General features: G+C 34.2%; 1 long non-coding RNA gene across 1 annotated transcript; it reads left to right on the top strand.

Moving 5' to 3' along the window:
- Window positions 1-20,457: 20,457 nt before the first annotated feature.
- LOC146885424 (uncharacterized) lies at window positions 20,458-21,599 on the top strand. Its single transcript, XR_014995668.1, has 3 exons — window positions 20,458-20,520; window positions 21,113-21,253; window positions 21,347-21,599. It is a non-coding gene; the product is annotated as an uncharacterized LOC146885424 (long non-coding RNA).
- Window positions 21,600-22,972: the final 1,373 nt, after the last annotated feature.

Raw genomic sequence — 22,972 nt, 5'->3', positions numbered from 1 at the left:
AACTTCCAATTATCAAAAGAAAGGTTGAGAATAGATGAGAACTCGGAATTAACAACCTAATTCGAATTTGCCTAGTAAAAACCCAAAAAAATGAACTAGAAATGGTCAAAATGAGCTAAGACAATATGAACTAAGTGAAAACACACTATTTTTTCAGATTTCAAAACAATTCCAATTTAAGTTTCTTTCTCAGGGGGTTTCTCTCTCCCTTTTTAGGATTGAGGTCTCATAACCTAATTGATATAGGCTCATACTATTCAAATTCTTGGCAGCTTTGAAACTCTATTCACTACCTTTAATGCAATTCATATTTTTGTTAATCATACCCTATGTAGTTCATATTTTTAGAATGAGATTATTATATGGGAGCTGAAAAATGATTCTAAACTATTCTCATAAGACTTAACTTATAAAAAATTAAATTTGTGGCTTTTTTGTATGAAAGTTGAGATTGATTCAATGGTTGTGGTTGTGGCTGTAAAGGATGCCCAATTTCACAGTTTATCACCCATCCCTGTGGCTGTTAAGGATGCCCAATTTCAAAGTTTTAGAAATAAGAACATAATTAAACTTGATGCACAATTTGATCAATGAATTGGTTCAAAACTACACCAAATCCCTAATCAACCAACTCAATTAAACAAAAAACAGAACACATCACTCAATAAGGGATCGAGACAATGAAATGGAAAAATGGCACACACCTAGCAATGACCACTGAATTGGGAAACACAACCAATCGAGACATGCTTGTATGAGACATGAACACATTCACACAATGAATCAATCAACTTAATAACTTAATGGAATCCAAAACAAAACCAACCAATCAAATTCGGATCCAACAAAGCAATCAATTCGGAAATGCAGTGAAATCAGAAAGGGAAAATTGATCAAACCTAGTGTCTCACGTCTCTTGCAAACAACCCACAATATCAATGAATTTCACGCCTGCCCGCCACTACTAAACTCAACCGGACATCATCTCCCCTTACCAATTTCAGAATCAACGATAGTGAGAAGAAGTTGTGGGATAAAAAATTCAAACAAACATCATGGTAGTTGACACTTACCACTACATTGACGTTGCCGAAGAACGCGTCGTCGTCCAAGACCCACACACACTACGCTATAGGAGGCTCGCGCCGGAGAATGGACGAAGCAGATGAGGTAGCGGCAGATTGTGCTAGAGAACGCGCGTCAGGGCATGAACGGAAGAATCACGGTGGAGTGGCACACGCGGTGGTTACGGCGATTTGCAAAAAGGCACTGGGTTTTGGAAATTTTGGGGGAAGGGGTTAAACTGAAAATGGTGGAGGGGAAAGTGAAATCTTATTTTCATTTGGCCGAGAATTTACCGAAGGATCTTCTCCGTCGGTAAATATGAACACGCCGTCGGTAAATAAATCATCAATATCGTCGGTACATCCGTCGGAAAGTAAACTTTACCGACGGATAGTTATCCGTCAGAACATATCTGTCGGTAATCAATGAATTTCTTGTAGTAACATCCAAGCACATCACGAAACACCAAAAGCAAGCTAAAACGCATTGTTCCAAGTCACGTTGCCTGGAGTTCCTTCATGGCAGCCAGGCGGCTCATCACTGAACCTAGAAAAACATGCACAAAATATGTTACGCCGCCTAGCGGGCCTTCATAGCCACAAGGCGATTTCTGGACAAAAACCTATAATTCGCGAAAACAACGCATAACGGAATAGAGTTCAAGCACCTAAATCGTTGTATCATCCAAAACAAATTAATTGATAAGGAAAACACATAAAGACAGCTTTCTCCACTCCCCAAAGACTCCACTCCAAACTCCCTTCCAACACTCACTTTCGCTCCCTATGCCCTAGTTTTTTTAGTTCTCTATGCCTTTCCTTGCTCTCGCATTCTAGGACTCTTTGCTTTCTCACCCACTCTCTTCCCTCTCACAATTTTCAACCCAAAAATAAATAAAACAAATTAATAAGACGAAATTAAGGAAAAATAAATGGTTAGTGGCCATTAATTGGTGTTTATACAGCACCACAACTGCCTCCCTTCCACCCCTATGTTTTCCCAAAGAATTTCTAAAGTTTCTAGGTTATTTCACCACCAAGCAAAAATATTAAAACACAAAAAAAAAAATCTACTCATGCTACCCAAGGTTTGAACTAACGTCCTTCCACCCATCAAGCATATGCACAACCACCAAGCTATCATATGATTCATGTCAATTCATACATACATACCATGTTAGGTCGTGCTTCTGTATTCACAATATATTTGTAAAATAACACACAATTAAATTATTACATTAATGACACACACAAGATTCAAACCCAAGTCCTTTCAACATGACTAAGTACTCTTAACCACTTGAGTTAGTATATGGCTTACTAAGAAATTCTCTTAGGAGTACTTCTAACCCATCATTATTTGTAATTTATTAATTATTATTAATATAATTTCTAGGGTTTTACATTATGCATAATGTCATTTTCTTCACAAAACTTTTCCAACAATTCATTTTGAAATTCCTCTCCATGACCACTTCTCACAACTTTAATTTTCAAATCTTTCTCATTTTGAATCATTTTTGCAAATTTTTTTAAAGGCTTTAAAAGCTTCACTTTCTAATGTGAGAAAGAAAGTCCAAGTAAATCTTGGGTAATCATCAACAATAACAAAAGCATAATAATTCCCCCCCTCCCAAAGCTTTTTAGCCTAGAAGGACCAAACAAATCCATATGCAAAAGTTCTAATGGCTTTGAAGTAGAAATAACATTTTTTGAATGAAATGATGATTTTACTTGTTTTCCTTTTTGACATGCAACACATAATTTATCTGTTTCAAACTTTCTTTTTGGCAAACCAGTTACTAACTTCTTAGAGATTAACTTGTTTAGATGCTGCATATGAATATCAGCAGCTCGTTTATGCCACAACTGTAACATCCCGTCAGGATATTACGGATTTATAATTAAATAAAAGAAATAAATTAAAACAACGCGCATTTAATAATACCTCATTTTCCCAAAACGCGGGAAAATTTAAAGTTTATTAACCTCCAAGGATAAAAGCAAAATCCATAGTTAATAAAACTGAAACCGCACAATAAAATCTCTCCAAGGAGTTTACAAAATAGTTCAATTCGACATAATACAAAATATATAAAACTCCCAAGCTTTCCCCTCGCTCCGATACTAAGCCTCACCGGCTCCACCTGCATCAACAACATTTGCTCCCGTGTACCGCGTACACGATCATCGCCACACATACGCAGATAGGGTGAGCTTAACAATTAAATCACATATATAAAGTTCCAGAAATATAAGCATATAAACACATGAGATTGTACACGACCTAAACATCTCACATTACCTCATTCTTTAATTCCTACCATCAGACCCCGAATTAGATTAGTCGTGTTCTACAACGTCTAAGGATTACTTCAAAGTGACTTGCTGTCATACCTATCGGCCACAACCGATAGAGCACGTGCGGGAAAACATGCTACGGATCATACACCACAACGCCAGGTAGAGTTCTCATATACAAACATAGTCTGTATCGTCCCAAGACTACCAAACTCATCAGCCAACAACTGAGGAGGGCAATCTATCTGGACCCATCCGTACTGTCCACAACCAGCACACTCACACCGGCAACACTCGCCAACCCGAGCCACAACTCAAGGGTTCCTCGTGTTCATCCGCCATCCCGAGCCACAACTCAAGAGATGTTATTCCGAGCCACAGCGCAAGGAATACCACGTGCTTAACCCCCATCCCGAGCCACAACTCATGGGATGCGTTCCGAGCCACAACTCAAGGAACACCAGCAATCTCACCCTTAAAGCATCACTAGACGCACTATAGATCACAAATTCATAATCGAAACTCAAAGCTGCAGCAATACAACTCGCCTGGCGGGGGACACGTACCGCCAGGCGCCAAGCGCCTCATGAATCTTAAAGTCTGCCACTACCGCCTGGCGGGACCGTTCCCACCGCCAGGCGAATGCTGTTCCAAAGACCACGATTTTTCGTCGCCATCGCCTGGCGGAACCCCCCTACCGCCAGGCGCCTCCTGCACCAGAACCCCACTGTTGCCTCTCTACCGCCTGGCGGACCTAACTCTGTCGCCAGGCGCCATATCAGTACTTATGCAGTACTGGTTTTGGTCAAATTCTCTTTGCATCTTGCACTCGCACCCATCCTCAATCCATTATACTCCTAGCTCAGTGTATGGTACTGTTTACTTATATGAACATTTACCACTTTCCCTCTCTACAACAACTCCCCATAAAATAATTATACGCCAAGGAACTCACCCATGGTTGGGTGTCATTCATGTTTACCCAAAATCCATACTGACACGCATGTTATTAAGGTTCTGACAGTACTAGAATATCTCGTGATCTAACATACTTCCCAAGCTTCTAATTACCATTCTGTCAACCAATTTATACACCCCAAGTTCGTTTATAAAGTAAGAGGGAAAATATCATTACCGTAGTGGAATCTCTATACTCTATCCCCTCACAGATACACTAGAATTTGATTTACTAAGGGACCAAACACCAATTATCCTAAAACACACTCCTAGACCAGAATAACCACTAGTATCCACGTCACTGTACTGGCGCCTGGCGGCTAGTCCCGTGCCACCATGCGGTGCATCAGACTTCGGGTAAAATTTCCAGAATTCCCACACCTGCACAGTCCCAACTCTCCCCTGCTTTTCATTCCAAATTAATATCCATCATTTCTCGCGCAATCTCCCTTATGTATTATGTTCCTCGCAGCCTACACCCACATCCATTAAAATTATCCAAAGCATTCCAATCACTGACTATTCTCACGACATCAAACTCCAATTGTTCAACCCTAACCACTTGGTCACTGTTCCATTGAATTTCCATGTCAATTACACTCGAAATCAAAACATTTCTACACCAGATCAACTCATAAAACCCACCCCTTGATTTCCCTCCGAACAATTCACGCCAAACACTCAGGACAAACTTAAAACGAGTATTCAACCCGCGCCGCCTAGCGATCACAACCAATCCTGCCAGGCGGTTCATCCAAAAACACCCAGAATAGCCCAATCTATGAGTCGCCTGGCGGTACAGGGATTCACCGCCAGGCGCTGCACCTAGAAACACAGCAAAATACACAGAAATGGATGAGCCGCCTGGCGGCTATGTATAGCCCGCCAGGCGGTTTCTGGAAAATTTCCAGAACTCAACAGAAACTCAGAACGAACACAGTGCATGCATAACTGAAATATTATTTTCACACTATTCACACCAAGCAACAATATAAACGCGGTAAACTCCCCTAACCTGGTTCTCCTTTTAAGCTTTAACCCTTGAAACTTTGGATAGTTCCCTTCGCACACTAGCCCTCATTGGTTCCTCTCTTTTCAGCCTCTCTATCTCTCCCAAACCTCACCAAATTCCAGAATTTTCGTGCTCTCTCTGTAAGTCAAATTTCCAGATTGCCATACCCTTCTCTCTACCTCACTATAGCCTTTTAAAGGTGCCCTAAAAACTATGCCAATGCTTTAAAACGAAAATTACTTATTGAATGGAGTTTATTATGCCAATGCTTTCCAGCCACCTCTCAGCTGCCATACCACTAGGGTTTCTTTCCAACCCTTTCATATTCAACCCAAATCCAAAACACCAAAAATAAAGCTTAATGTAAGTTCTCCAAGACTTGAACTCATAACCCTGCAATTCCCCAAATCAATATCAAGCCATCATGCCAATTTATATTTCATGCAAACAATCATAATTCCACTGTCATACTATTTCACCACATGATTATCACATATTAAAAATAACAACGAATAACAACACAAAAGGCATACATAGGACTCGAACCCAAGTCCTCTCACACAATCAAAGTGCTCTCAACCATATAAGCTAGCACTTTTCCACATCACACCAACCATAATTAAATGTCATAATTATTTCTCCTCCCATATTTATTAATTAATTATTTATTTAATTAATTAAATTCTACGGGTCTTACAACAACCATGGATTTTCTTCTTTAGCAACTAAACAAGTTATATTACTGGATGATGTATTACCAAGATCTATCAAGTAAATATTATTGTCTCATCCCTTTTAAGGCGACTTCCTTAGAGTCCTTTTGATGAATGGTGTAGTAGTCACTCTCAAAGATGACTTTGAGTCCTTTATCACATAGTTGACTTATACTGAGAAGATTGTGCTTTAATCCTTCCACAAATAACACGTCTCTTATCTTGAAGGTAACACCACAGATAAATATTTAAAAATATTTTGGAGAGATATAGACTATTTGAAAAATATAGTTGGTTGATAATATGAATATCTAATATAATTAAATAAATAAATTAAAGATATATGATAAATTATCACCAATTAATATTTGTATTAATTTTCCAAATCAACCATTTGCAACCTCCTCAAATTATCTTCTAAATAATCCAATATCTTCAAGATATATTTGTTTGTTGTGGATCTAAAAAGATTCAAGAAGATCTTGTCATATTTAAAAAGATTTGGTAGTTAATATCTTTTAATATTTTATGATATAATTAAATAAGATAATTATTTAAAAATATCAAATAAAATGTCTAAGATATATTTTTCCCAAATTATCTTCTATCATAAAGATAAAGAAAATCGCAAGGTCCAATTTTTTGTTGTTCTCTTCTTGGCTTAGCCAAACTTCTTCACTTTTTCAAGCTTTTCTTGTCGTCTTCATGGAATACTTGGCTTGGATTTTTGTGATTTTGATAATTTCTTATTCTTGGATTTATCTTTAAGGTGTCATGAAACTTTAAGCCAGTGGCAGATCTTGACCAACATTGTTGGGGATGCCCAAATAATACATTCAAAATTTATACATTTCATTATTGTCACTAACACAATAAAAAATGAATTATACGAAGAAAATTGAAAGACATAAATACCAAAAATGATTTATCAATATACCTATTTAAATAATCTATTCCTTTATTCTTCATCAATATACTTCTTTAAAAAAAATAATACTAAAAAATGATTTATCATAATCTAATAAAAAATTGAGAGACATAAATACCAAAAGAAAATTCGATGATAATCAAACCACACTTAAAATTCAATTATAAAAAACACATAGTACAATCATTTTTTCTTCTATGTTGATAAAATAAAAAATTAATATAAAAGAGACTCATTAAATAAATTATTAAACTAATATTTCACTATCAAGTGAGGCAAAAGAGAATTACATTCTTCTTTATTTCTTCGAATGGAAGAGAACAGTTGAGAGATGAAAGCAAAAATAATTTATCTTTTTCTCTTCCGAAAGAAAAGAAAATAGGTAAGAATGGAAGATGAGAACAATTTGTAAGAAATTCAAGACATAGACATATAAAAGAGGCTCATTAAATAAATTATTTAATTAATATTTCACTATCAAGTGAGACGAAAGAACTACCTTCTTCTTGTCTTCCTCGAGGATGGAAGAGAATAAAGGAGAAATAAGAGAAAAAATAATAGATCTTTTTCTTTTCAGAAACAAAAGAAAACAAATGAGAATGAAATATGAAAACAATTTATGAAAAACACAATCTATAATGAAAACAAATCATAGAAACTATCTTGATAAATCTTTTTAATCTTTATTTTGTATTATATTTGATTTTATATTTTATTATTTATTAGTATTAATTATTATGTTTATAAAAGAAATAAAATATTTAATTTAATATTTATAACAAAATAAAATCAAAATACCTAATATTTATAATAAAAAAAATCAAAATATCTATTGTAAAAAGAATTTCAAAATTTTTGGGGGCGCCAAGGCCCCTCCCTGCATCCATGATGATCCGCCACTACTTTAAGCAATTTATTTCCACACCTCCATGAGCTCAACTTAGTTGCAACTGCACTAACACACCTCAAAATATCCAAAGAATATTTATACAACTAAAAAGCTATTTTTAACATGTTTTTGTATCTCATGCTCTATAAATCCAATTATAGGAAATCCTAATTAAATCAATCTTTAAGTAGACAAATTCAATTAAATACCCATAATTAAACATTAAATGAGGGCAAAAATATGCACTCATTAGTAACAAATCCTTGTTCCTTTCTTTTAAAGTTATTAAACTTCCTTTTATCTCAAATCATGTGCCTTGAACAACCACTATCAAGATACCACATTGATTTCCTAGATTTAGAACTCATTTGCAAAATAGGGAAGCAATTTCTTTAGGTCCCCAACAACTTGGTTGGGTCCTTAGGGTGAGAGAAATAAAATATTTACTTAACAACAGGCACCCAAGCATATTTCCTATTTGGAACACCAAAATGCTTGATATTGCACTTATTTGAAGTATGACCCTTTTTCTTATAATAAAAACAAGTAGCAACACATGCATTTATAGAGTAAGCAGTTCCTTTTTCTACCCATACTCTGTGAGTTCTTTTATAATTATTTTTATTATTATAATTAAGAGCATACTTGTTTCTATTTGGATTTTTTTCTTAAAAGTAGGTTTTTTAGAATTTTTATTTTCTAACGCATCTTCAAGTTATTTTTCTAAAATATTTATATCAAGCATATAACTTTTACAAGAAGCACATTCATCAATTTTAGTTTCATTGTTTTCTAAAATTCAAATTTTATTTTTTTAAATATTTTCTTCTTCAATAGATGTTTCAAATTTATTTTGTAACTCTTTAAAATTATTTTTTAATTTCTTGTGAGTAGTATCTAATTTACTAGATTTAACAAGCAATTGTTGAAATGCATCATAAAGATCATCACGTGCAAAATTTCCCACATCTCACGTGCATTGGTGCAAATAGAAATCTATAAAATTCATCAAGGGTCAAAGCAGATGAAATTATGTTTCTAGCTTTAACATCATATTAAGCCCGTCTATTTTCATCCACGGTCCATTGCAAAAAGGGCTTTGGTTCTTGCACATCATCAACAACATTAACAAGAACAAGTAGACCATTTATCACAGCATCCCAAATACCCATATCAACAGATTCAAAAGAAATTTGCATCTTCACTTTCCAAAAGGGGTCATTTTCACCAGTAAAAAGAGGAGGTCTATTGATAGACGCACCCTGAACAAAAGTTTGATTTTGTCCAACCATTTTTGAAATTTTTTGAAAAACTATCAAAGCAAGCTTTGATGCCAATTGTTGTAATTAAGCAGTGGAATAATTTGTTAATGGACAAAAGCAAGAGGGGGTGAATTGGTTTATTAATAAAATTAATACTTTTAAAATTTTTCCAAATTTTATCGTTTAAATTAAACCTTAGTTCCTTTAAATGCAACAACAAATAACTTAAAGAGATAGGGAAGAAGATTCAAAACAAATATTTATACTGGTTCAAATCAAAAGATCCAAGGTCCAATTGTTAATCTCTTTAAACAAAGAGATTAACTTAATCACTATAAAGATCATAGTACAATCAGATTAAAGAGAATAAGGAAAAGAAAACACCTCTCTTAAAGACACAAGAGATGAAAGTAAACTTTCTCTGAATCACACAAAGAAATTGACCAATTTTCTAGCAACAACAACAACACCCAATCTCCCAGAAACCCCTCTTAGGAAAATTATCGCTCCACTCACACTAGACTTTTCAAAGCTCTTTCAAGAACACTCAAAGAACTATTTACAAACACAACAGTAGAACTTTGGCTCTCAAAAAGGTAGTTTTACAAATGAAAAAAATTAGTTCTATTTAAAGCCATTTGAAACCTAAGTCAAGATGCAGAAAAGCCAAGTTTAAAACTGTCAAGGATAATCGATTATCACTTATGATAATCAATTATTCCAATGTGTTTTATAAAACAAAAGTTTGAACAGATAATCGATTATCCAAGGAGATAATCCATTATTCCAATGGGTTTTTAAAAATGGGTTAAATATGTTTTTAGTCCTTGAACTTTGATTCAAAATTGAAATTCGTCCCTATCTAAAACTTCGATACATTTTAGTCCCTAAACTTTAAAAATGAATGAATATAGTCCGTTTAACCTAATTACGTTAACTTTTTTAACGTGTTGAACACGTTTCATGTTAGTATTGGAGTTGTTTACACCATTTGACACACTCCCGGTTCAATATCTACTAAGAAATGTGTTTGACACCTCAAAAAAAGTTAACGTAATTAAGTGAAAAATATTATATTCATTCATTCTTAAAGTTTAGGGACCAAAATGTATCGAAGTTTTGAACAGGGACGAATTCCAATTTTGGGTCAAAGTTCAAGGAAGAAAAACATACTTAACCCTTTGAAAATTTTAGCACAGCTTAAGATAATCGATTATCCTAAGTGATAATCGATTATCACAATGAATTTTACAAAAATAAGAGAGTCCAGAAGGTTTAAGAGTATGTTGTTGATTCTAAGTCTATCTAAGTTATTTTAACATATTTACAAGATAACTTGAAACACAAAAGCACTTGTCTTCATATTGTCTTCCAATTTTCTTTGAAATTCTTTGTCATCATCAAAATCTTGTTTTAACTTTAAGCTTGTCTTCTGCTATTGCCAACAATAGGGTGGAGCTTTGAGCGTACAACACTCCACTATTTTAATTGAAATCATAATGTAGTAACTCTGGATCTTACTAAAATTCATGAAACTGATTTTAGATTAAAATGATCTCTACAAGGACTACATTGTTAAGGGTTGCACTGCACTTTCATGGAATGCACAACTCTCATTCATAAAACTGGGACAATTATAGCTGGGAAAAGTAGGGATACATTGTATTATATGTAGCTAGTGTTTTTTGTAACAAGGAAAAGGAAATGTAATTTTGTTGAATATAATTGTTATATCTGTGTTAGGAACAACAACTATGTACAAGGGTTGAGACACCCTTAGTCTATTTTGTATATATAAATATATTCCTTACTCATAAAAGAAAAACATCACTTTCTTTATATTATATTACAACTTAATGATTATCTTGCACAGTACAAGTTTTGATTCTTTACTAGTCTTCTGGTATTACCCATACGTTGTGCTTTAAAAATGTATGGGTTAAATATGTTCTTGGTTTTTAACTTTTAGTTAAAATTGGAATTAGTCCTTCCTTGAAATTTTGGACCAATTTAGTCCTCTAACTTTACAAATAGTTGTATTTAGGCTTTTTAATCAAATTTTTTTTAAGTTTATTTGACGTTTCAAACGCGTTTCAAGATAGTTTCTTAACAAACATTGAAGCATAAATGTGTCAAACAGTGTAAACAACTCAAATGTTATCATAAAACGTGTTTAAAACGTTAAATAAACTTAACAAAATTTTGTTAAAAGGACTAAATTCAAATATTTATAAACTTGGAGGATTAAATTGAGCCAAAGTTTCGAAGAATGACTAATTCAAATTTTTAACTTAAAGTTGAGGGACAAAAAACATATTTAACCCAAGATGTATGAATAAACACTAATTTTGATATTTTAAAATATATTAAAAAGAATTTTAATATACCAACATGAGTGTGTTTGTTTTATTTAGTAAAGAATAATACCAAAAAAATCCAGTAAAAAATATGAACTCTTCATAATACAGAAGTAAACTTTATTTGTTTCTAGTTTTTTATTTATTCTTCGTCAATTGAGATTCGTAAATCAGTTTGAACTTAATTGGACACTTGATGCACAACATATATAATATAGTTTTTTCAAATAATAATTATAGGGTTAAATATGTTTTTGGTCCCTCAAGTTTCAGTGAATTTTGGAATTAGTCCCTTCTCGAAACTTGATACCAATTTAATCCTTCATCTTTAGAAATGTGTGGATTTAGTCCTTTTTACCAGATTTTGTTAAGTTTATTTGACATTTTAAATGTATTTTATGATGATGTTTAAGTTAATATTGAAGCAAAAGTGTGTCAAACGGTGTAAACAATTCAAATACTATCATGAAATGCGCTTGAAACGTCAGATAAACTTAATAACATTTGGTAATAAGGACTAAATCCACACATTTCTAAAGATGAAAGACTAAATTGGTATCAAGTTTCAAAGAGGGATTAATTCCAAAATTCATTGAAACTTGAGGGATAAAAACATATTTAACCCATAATTATAATATCAAATACTATATTTATACATTTAAATTTAACATAAATGACATCATAAATATTATATCAAATTATAAATATTAAGTATTATAATTTTAATAATAAAGACATTTTGTGTCGTGTTTCCTATAAGTTAATACAGTACGTCATTTCCAAATTTGTTTTAATAACTGTGCTTTATATAATTTTTTTTAGGTTAAAATACCTTTTTGGTTTCAATTTTCGTCAAATTTTGTCAAATAAGTCTTAATTTTGGTTTTGTGTTCAAACAGGTCCTAATTTTCTTTAATTTTGTTCAATTGGATCCTTTTTTGCTAACCTCGTTTAAATCATTAACAGCCATGAACATTGACTGCCACGTGTCACTTCGTGGTTTTTTTGAATTTTTTTATTTTATTTTGTTTCTTTTAAACGTCCATGTGTCAACCTAGTAGCGTGTCACGTGTTAAAGTTAATGTTCTATATTCAATTTGGTCCCTATATTTATTATTTTTGTTCAATTTAGTCTCAATTTTGTTTAAAATTGACCAATTTTGTCTGAAGATATGACCAAATTTAATTTTTATATCAAAGTTATAATGATGTGAATTTTAATATATTATATAAAAATATATAATAAAAAATGTGAATTTTAATATAAAAATTGTACCACACCTAGCCGATCCCGTGAGCACACCAACACATAATCACCATTTATCGACAACTCATATCGGCCAAGGCTGGGAGACTGGTGTACCACACCTAGCCAAACTCGACCAAGTAAGTAAACGATACATATATGCCAAGGCGGTCAAGTAGTCAGCCTAGGCCGAGTTGGTCTAAGCCTTACCAGACTAAACCGATAGCATAAATCGTCGAGGAAAGTAGTCGGCCTAGGCCGACTACTCAAATATACTTAGTAAAATTGAAGCCCCCCGTGTTCAATAGGTCCTAAGGGCCTAGGCTAGGGCCCAGGCCCACTTACAGCCCAAACTATAGCCCAAGCCAGGGCTCGGCCCATAGCATAACCAGACATAATTAATGCTCTATAGATACACGTGGACCCCAGTAATTAAAGGTACGCATTCATTAATCACTAATTTGACCTTTTGAGAGTTTTGACTCACTTGAGCTTCAGAGTCCCTTCTGCAGGTAACCCCTCCTACAGAGGCGGAGCTCTGTGGGGGCAGGGAGGGGCCCCGGCCCCCCCAAAATTTTGATTTTATATATATATATATATATATATATATATATATATATATATATATATATATATATATATATATATATATATATAATATAATATAATATAATTGATGAGTTCAAATTTTTGTCCTCATTTAATATTTAAATTTGGGGATTTAATTGAATTTTCTGTGCTTAAAGATTGATTTAATTAGGATTTGTGATTATTGGATTTATTGAGTAAGTTTGGTAAAAGTGGCGTAAAAATTGATTTTAGTTGCATAAAATATTATTGGATATTCTAACGTTTGTTGATGCAGCTGGAATTTATTTTCGGTCAATTAATAGTGTGATTTTAAAATATTCAAAGTTACAAAATAAGTCCAAAATCAAGAAATTCTGAAAAAGAATAAATCAGGAGCTAAATGCACCCCCAGATTTTATTTGCACACTCCTCCCTCAAGTGGACCACAAAAACCTGTTCTGCACCCCCAGTTTTCACTAAGTTGCACCCCTCCTACCACTTAAACTCCATTCAACCAGATCATGCCATGTGGCAATCCCCACCTTTTAAAATTAGCCAACCATAAGCCGCCACGTGTCATAATCCCCACCTCACCAAATTAACCAATCAGATTCTGCCACGTCATCATCTTCATCTCCCAAAACCCTAACCCTAATTTTCTTCTCTCCTTCTACCACCATGGCAGCCGCCGCCACCGCCATCTCCACCGCACATTCATCTCCTTCCCGCCGGCCACCATTTCCGCAGTCACCGCAGCCATCGAAACTGCCACCGCAAGACCACCACGCCTCCGCGAGCAGCGATGGAAACCAGCGCGCCTCCGCAACACCACCGGAGCAACGCACCTTCTTCTCCATGGCAGCAGCGAACGCGAGCATCCATCACGCCACCACCATCTCCATCGAGCCTCGCGCAGAACGCCACTGTTCCGCCACCATCTTCCACCATCGCGACGCCATTTTCATCTCCTCCGCGCACGGCCACCACGAACAGCAACGCCTCTTCACCACCTGTTCTGCAGCACCATCTTCGCGCGAACCAGTGCCACCACTGCACCTGCAACCACCGCGCCCACCGGAGAAGCCACCACGCCGTCGCAGCAGCTTCCACACGAACCTTGCACTTCTCTGCAGCCAAAGGAGCAAGCGGAAACCCTAATTTGGGAGAGAGAAGGAGCTGCCACGTGTCATCCTCTCAATGGACACTGAAATGGTCAAAACTGGTCAACTCTGGTCAACTCTGGTCAAACTGGTCAAACTCTGGTCAATTTTGTAAAAATGCTTAAATGAGAGGGGCAGAATTGGAAATTGGACATGAATTAAGTTGCTAATTAATTAAATAAAAATAAAAGATTTTAGCAACTGATAGATAAAGCCCAAAGTCCAGTTGAAGCCTATATAAAGAGACTTAAGGGAGCAGAAACGGGGACGACCGACAATTTACAGCTGACAGCTTAGACACTTAGAACTCTCTGGTTTTGGCAGATACCGTCTCCACCACATCTCTCATTATTTCTTTTATTTTCTTTCTTTCATATCATCATGTATTCCATCAAAGCCATGGAGGGCTAAGCTTTAAGGGTTGATTCCACTGTAATTTCTTAAATGGATTCTGAGGTTAGATGAATTTATATGTTTTGTTATTTTGATTATTGTTGTGGTTTTTGTTTATCTATGTCCTTTGCTTCTTAATCGAATAGAAAATAATGATTTTAAATCTACATGCATGCTAATCATATGAGTTAAAAGGTTTTTAAATTAAATTGAGACTTTACTTTGATTTTGTTTAGAAACTTTCATTTGATTAAATAAGTTTTTGCCAATAATTGAGACTTTAATTTGATTAGAGGTAATTACTTTAACTAAAATTAGTCAAGACTTTACTTTGATTAATTAAGTTTTCTATTTGGTAAAGAAACAAAGGAATAGACATGATTAGGCATAGTAAAATTAATTGAGACTGTACTTTGATTGAATTTACTATGGACAATCTAATAATTCTCACTTTTAATTGAGACTGTACTTTGATTAAAAGTGAGGATGCCAACAAATGAATTGAGTCTTTACATTGATTTATTTGTAAATCAACAACAATAATTAATTTAACAATAATCTCTAGATAACCAATGAAGAATCTTATTTAGAAAAAGCAGTGGAATTGACCTATTTACTATTACTGTGTTTACAATCTTCCGTGTCATTTTCTTTGCATATCAAAACCTCCCTATTTTTATAGTTGCTAGTTTTAAATTGCATTTTTGAGAATCAAATATTTGAGATCAATTCCGTATTCGTTGTGAGACGACTCAGGGTTATCTTAACCCTAACTATTTTCTTCACTACAAACTGGCAATACTGAAGTTGCTAAAGTAGTGGTAATTTGATCGCCTAACGACAGCGATATCAATAATATAAAAATATATTTAAAATTTATTAAAATTTTTAAATTGAAGATAATATATATTTAAAATTAATAAAAATTAAATTTTTTAATTCTTTTATTTAAACATAATTAAAATTTTTAAATATATAATAAAATATAAAATTAAATATAATAAAAAATAAAAAATATGTAGGTTTAAATTTTCTTTTGGTTCCTATTTTTATTTAAAAATTGACACTAGGATTAGGTTAATTACATCAACAAAGCAAATCATTCTTATTAAGAATCTCAATTTTAATAAAAAGATCATTGATCTGTTTTGAGAAATTTAACGAAACTTATTGTAAAAGACCGAATTACATATGTTTCTCAAAAATCGAGACCAAATTGAGACTAAAAAGAATTGGAGGACCAACTTAACATTTTTAAACGAAAACATGAATAAAAAGAGTAATTAAACCAAATATTTATTAACATAATTTTTATTTTCCTTTTCATTGTCTTTTTAGTTTTTCACAAATTGTAATAATCTCTCACTCTCATATGTCTTCTTTTTGTTTTTAAAGAAAAAAAGTTAGAGATAAACTCATTATATTTCTCATTTATCCTTTTTTTTCCCGTCTCTTGTCTTACTTGATAATGAAAACGTTATTTTTTTTACTTTCATGAGCTTTTTGTATATTCTTTTTTTTTTATGAATATAGAAAAAAATAATAGTGTATTATGTATTAATAATAATGAATATATATATATATATATATATATATATTTTTAATAATTATGTGTCTTAATTTTTTATTAGATTATGATCAATTATTTTTTGGTATTATTTACAAGAAAGGTATATTGATAAAGAATGAAAGAATAAATTAATCGTTTAAGAGTGATGAAAAAAAAAATTAATTATTGACTAAAACAAGATATATTCAACTTCACATATTTTAAAGCATTATACTAATGATAAAAAATGTTCAGTTAAAGAAATTATTTTTTGAAGCATTATACTAATAATTGAATCTAATGATCTCAAAATTATATTATTTTGGCCCCTCCTACGTTTTTGGTCAAGATCCGCCACTGCCCTCCTAGGTCCAAACCGACATGTACCAACCGGAAAGAGGCCAACTGAGGAGATAGCGGACTACATGGGTAAGGTGACGCTTATGCCTAACTTATCTTGTTTGTTCTCTGCAGAAACAAAAATTAAATTTGGTTTCAATTTGGAGAGGAACCAAATTGGTTTATGTTAACAAAATTTGGTACTAAATTGAACAAAGATAACAAATATAGGAACCAAATTGAATATAGAACATTGACTTTACACGTGATATGCTACTAGGTTGAACACATGGACATTTAAAAAAATAAAAATAAATTCAAAAAAAAAATCAAAAATAAAATTAGAAAAAAATAAAATTCAAAAAAATCACGAAGTAACATGTGACAGTCACGGTTCATGGTCGTGATTTAAACATCTACTATATATCTAAGAAAATGTTAGGATAGTGAAATTACTAAATTAGACACTCCCGTTCATTGACACGTGTTTTAGATTAGGGGTATTTTATTCATTTTGGTGTTGTATTATTTTTGGCGGTGCAGAGAGTTAAATGATGTGATGGGTTGTGACATTTGAAAATTCTTCTTCTGCAAGGCAAGTTATGTAACACCCCAGATGGATATTACTAGAAAAAAATTCATTTTTCATAAAATATACTTCAAGAAAATCAGTCTTTTAAATAAATTCCCAAGCGCGGGAAATTTCAAACTTGTCTCGCTATAATCCATTCGTATTGTCTCATCTTTATTACAAGTTCATAATGGATAAAACATCATAATGTCTATTACAAAAGGTAGGAAAGCATAGCATAAAGTGAATCCCCCATCAGTAGCCCCGCTCAGTTGCTAAGCATCAGCATGATCACCTGAAGTCACATCTGCTCCCACGTAACAAGTCACGTGATCATCGCCAAACACAAACACACAAACAAGCAAGGGTGGGCTGAGAAAGGAAAAATATACAGATAATAAGATAATAAGAATTGACCCTCATCCAATCTAACTTAGTCAATTTTAGTTTACTGACCTTTTTATAACCTTATACCCCAATCTCATAACCTATATGAGAAAGATCCATGCACCACCTTGGTCCTTAGGGATTATCATGCTCCCACGAGCTTGCCCGCTCGTGGTCCAACTCTACGGACCTCCCCGCCCGTAGTCCAACTCTACGAACCTGCCCGCTCGTAGTCCAACATGCGTGAACACCTACTATGAACCTCCCCGCTCATAGTAGCCTCAAGTGTGAGCACGGAACATACGAACCTCCCCGCTCGTATCCCCACACAAGAGTACAACAGATACGGACCTCCCCGCCCGCATCAATCACGCATCTCAATCTCCGTTACGAACCTCCCTGCTCGTAACTAATCCAGCATATCCCTAACCAAGCTTCTGAGAAAAGGAAAGAAAACGTCCATACGAATCCATCTGCAAAGGACCCCTGCCACTGCACTCCCGCCTGGCGCCTCTCCCGAGACCGCTAGGCGAAACCCGCTCCAGGCCGCCTAGCGGTGTCTTTCTACCGCCGGGCGCCTGTCCTCACCATCATCTCTGTTGCGTGACTTACCGCCTGGCGGGGCTTCTCCCACCACCGGGCGCCACACCAGTAAGGACACTCCCCTACTAGTTTATACACTTGCACAGAGTTTCATGCACATTCAACTATTAAATCTCACATCCAGATCACTAGCTACCAATGTTTACAATACTACAAATCATCAACTCATCCAACTCACAAGCATTCAATCCAAGTAAGCACTCAATCATGATCATTGGAAGTTAACGTACACAAATCAGTCCCCAACTTGCACATGCGGTACTATGACCCGAGTACCACTATCAACATTACTTCTTTTCTTTAAAAGGATACTACTCTTATATCATACATTCCCAACAGATAGTTTATAGCAATATTCCCACCCAAATAATTCACATACTCTATTTCCACTTAATATGACACTTTAGCCAATATCAATATATCATACATTTCATAAAAAAATACAACTGCATACTAGCATTCTGAACATGCATACGATGGTACCAAAACAGTTTTGCCAATATATTTATTCGATTATCTTGAGTCCGCATAATTTAGTTCATGCATTAACCCATCCCACTAGGTGACTCTTACACCACACCACAAGTACCCCCATTTTTATATTCAAAATCACCCCCCCCCCCAACAGCCACACTAAAATCTGTGATTCTCTACTGCACACCCTAACCCACTGAGCACGCCAATCACCACTGGCCACTTAATACCGCCTGGCGGCACATAGGTTACCGCCGGGCAGCACATCAGAACCCTGAAAGTCCCAGATTTCCCGCATCTGCAGAAAAACCTATTACCCCTAAATTTCCAATTCAATTTCTCATCGCAGATTTAGCCACATGCATTGGTTTACGTAACACACAAAGATCATTTTACGCACTCTAATTGGGATTTTCAATAACGCATTACTACCCCCTCTACAATCCAAATTGAAGTCAACATACACCATAGTATTCATACACCCAATACACACTAGTCGGATTTTCATACACCCGTTAAATCAACATTCAAACACGTCAATGAAAGCATCATCAGCATTATATAATTACCACAGTTCGACCATATCACAGAAGCATCAAAACAGGCCAAAATATGCAGTTCCAATGCGCGCCGCCTGGCGGGTCCACCATGGCCGCCAGGCAGTTCATCACAGAACCCAGATAACACTATGAAATGTTGTGTCGCCTGGCGGAGCACTCTTAGCCGCCAGGCGGTTCTGGTAATTTTTCCAGAATTTACGAAATTCAACGCGAAAATGATAAAATGCAACTGTCAAGCCACAAAATCATTCCAGAATAGTAAAAATACGAATAACAGACATGAACAGCTCCCCTTACCTCTGATCCTTGCTCCAATTGAAATTTAATGAATTGTGCTTGTTGTCCAAGACCCCCTCTATATGTATCTTCTTCAATTCCTTCAACCCTCACTCACTCCCTCTAGAGCACGAAATTTCCCAATCTCTTCTCTGTTTTCCTTTGCTATCACTCACTCTCACTCTTGGCCTTCTCACACACTCCTTTCCCCCTCCCCAACTCAGCCCAATTTAATAAATTAAAAGAAAAACGAATTAAATTTATTTTTTTTTTAAGTTTTATAACCATTATTCTTGTTTAGTGCACCTAAACTAACACCCCTCTGTTTTCTCATGGAATTCCTATAGTTTTTCAGATTTTCCATCACCTGGCAAAAACAAAAATATAGATAAAGTCCCTTTCCTTTAACCCAAGGTTCGAACCCATGACCTCCCAACTACCAAGTTCATGCACAACCACCAAACTAATTCATGTTCCTTGTCGATTTACTCATTCGTATGAACTTAAATCATGTTTTCACATTCACAATATAGTAGCAAAGTAAAACAAAACCTTAAATAAATCTACTGGCATGCTCGGAACTTGAACCCAAGTCCCTTCAACCTAATTAAGTGCTCTAAACCACTTAGGTTCACGTTGTTTCTTGTCTAGGATTTATTAAAGAACTCTCTTATGGTAGTCTCAACCCCTCATTTCTTATACTCTATTAATTATTAATTTTTATGAATTTCTTGGATCTCACAAGTTACCTCCGTCGTTCTCCAGCTTTCCTTCTTTTCTTTTCTCTTCCTCCTTCTTCTGTATTTCTTCATTTTCTTCTTCCTTCCTTTCTTAGTCGCGTAACAAAATTTGGTTACATTTGAAAATTCTTCCTCTGCAAGGCAAGTTACCTGCGTTGTTCTTCTCCAGGTTTCCTTCTTTTCTCTTCGTCCTTCTTCTGTATTTCTTCATCTTCTTCTTCTTTTCTTTGTTAGTTCCGTAAGTTAATATTGTTTAACTTCTGAACTACATTTTATGTGTTGATCTTTGCTGTTGATATTTTATTTTATTTTCTTAAAAGTTAAATATTTATTTTATTTACTGTTTTTTCTTCTTGATGCATCTTTCTTCTTCATCGTTTGTTTTTTTACTCCGTCATTGTTGTGTATTATGTTTTAAAACACTTTTATAGAAGTTTTTTTTTGTACTTGGTTATTATGCTGTATTATCTTTTGAAATACGTTATAGAAGTTTCGTTTTGTTTGAGATATTATTTGTTAATGTTTTTTTAAGATGTTGTGATGTTTTTGTTGAAAACAAATATTTTTTGTTATTTTCAGGACTTCTTTTTGTTAATTTTTTCAGTTGTATATGATTAGAACATATTGAACACTATTTTGTTTTTTTATTTTTGAAGATGATTCTTACCTTAATATTTTGTTTACTTAATTTTTCTTTTCTTTATTTGAGTTCGTTGTGTGGTCCGTTGAAACTTAAGACCTAACTTATTGTGACATATTAGATGGCAAAAAAATTTGATATGATCAAGGATATTGATGGAAAAAGGGAGACGTTGAAACTTGCTGTTAGAATCGTAGATTTGTGGTATGTTGAGTCCTGGGAATCCAAACGAAGTATGGAAATGGTTCTGATGGATCAAAAGGTAATGTAAAGTACCATATTTTAGCCTATTGTAAATTTTACTTTATTCGATGACAACTATATTTAACCATATATGTTTTAATTTGTTTTTCAGGGTGATGTTATTGTTGCAATGATTAAGAAGGAAGATATGGGTGTTTGGGAAGAGAAGCTAAAAGAGGGTGAAAGTTACATAATGCATAACTTTAAACTCTTGAAGAACAGAGCTCAATATAGAGTTTGTGAGCATCCATTTAAGCTGTTGTTTATAGGAGCAACGTCTATACGAGCACAACCCATTGCAAGCATACCTAGAAAGCTTTGGAAGTTCAAAAGTATAAAGGATATCATTGATGGAAAGTATTGTTCTGATTTGTTGGTTGGTAAGTTTATTGTTGTATCGTTATGTATGTGTCCTATATTTTGTTTTTTTGTTAATCTATTAATTTTTTTGCATGTTAGATGTCATTGGTATGCTGGACAATGTAGAGGAGAAAGGCCATTCCAAAAATGTTGTGTTTGACCTCAAAGATTTGAGGTTTGTTTCATTATATTTGGTGTTTTATATTTGCAATAGTTTTATAATTATTTGATAACTATTTTTTGTGTTATTGTTGTTATCTCATTAATGCAGTGGTGCTATAATCTGTTGCACATTGTGGGATTCGTATTGTGAGAAATTATTGAGCTATTGGAGGACATGTAGTTAAACATCTAATGTTGCTATTATTCTTACTCAAGCTAAGATAAAGCCTGCTTCAGGTATGAATAACGTCAGTACTATATTCAGATTATCATTATTATTTAATCTAATTTAATTTGTTTGTATAGGTCCATGGCCAGTTTCACTGTCTAATTCTTGGAATGGTTCGAAACTGATCATAGGCGATGACATACCTGAGCTGATCAATTTTAAGAAGCAATTCGCAGAGTATGTTTATATGTTAGGCATGTATTTTTCATTATTTTATTTTTCATAAACACTAACAAATGTGTTGTGTGTAGAACCTGTGGCAGTGAAACTTTTGAGGAGGGGAGTCAATATAGTGGCTCTTCACAGATTAATCATGTTGATAGGTTTATGTATAAAACCGTTGTTAAAAGTGTTTCAGAGATTATGACTGTATTAGAGGTAGTTGTTATGTTTGTAATTTTCTTTTAAATCTATTTTGTTTTTGTTGATCATATTATTGACCTTTTTTGTATTCATATAGGAGATTTTCTGTGTTACTATTGCACGTACACTTAAATTTAACTTGGGAAATGATGGATGGAATTATCTGGTGTGTAACTTTTGTGCGAAAAGAACTCACGAAGTTGGTTCCTTTAAGTGTCTTAGTTGTGATGCTTTTAATGATTCTCCAAGAATCCGGTTAGTATATTTTTAATTTATATGTTATGCCTTATGTCATAGTGTTATTTGTAATATAAATTTTTGTAGATACAAGCTGGAAATTCAAGTGACTGATGGGAAAAAGGTGGCCAATTTCATGCTTTGGGACCAAGATTGCATGAATTTAATTGGTGTTTCTGCTGCTGATTTGAGAAAGAAAATGATCAAGGTAAAAGAAATGCAGTATGTTTTATAACTTAACTAATTTTACAAGAATCATTTTTGTAAACAAGTTACTAATAATTTATTTTCTTCTACTTGATTTACATTAGCATGGTGAAGACGATCCAAAGTGTTTTCCAGAGGATCTAGATGTTATTTTAGGATGTATTTGTGCTTTTAAGGTTA

Source organism: Vigna unguiculata, chromosome 6 (genome assembly GCF_037176805.1).
Source record: "Vigna unguiculata cultivar grain cowpea cultivar isolate G323 ecotype 2 chromosome 6, ASM3717680v1, whole genome shotgun sequence".
Classification (NCBI taxonomy): domain Eukaryota; kingdom Viridiplantae; phylum Streptophyta; class Magnoliopsida; order Fabales; family Fabaceae; genus Vigna; species Vigna unguiculata.
This window is presented reverse-complemented; position numbering and strand designations above follow the sequence as displayed.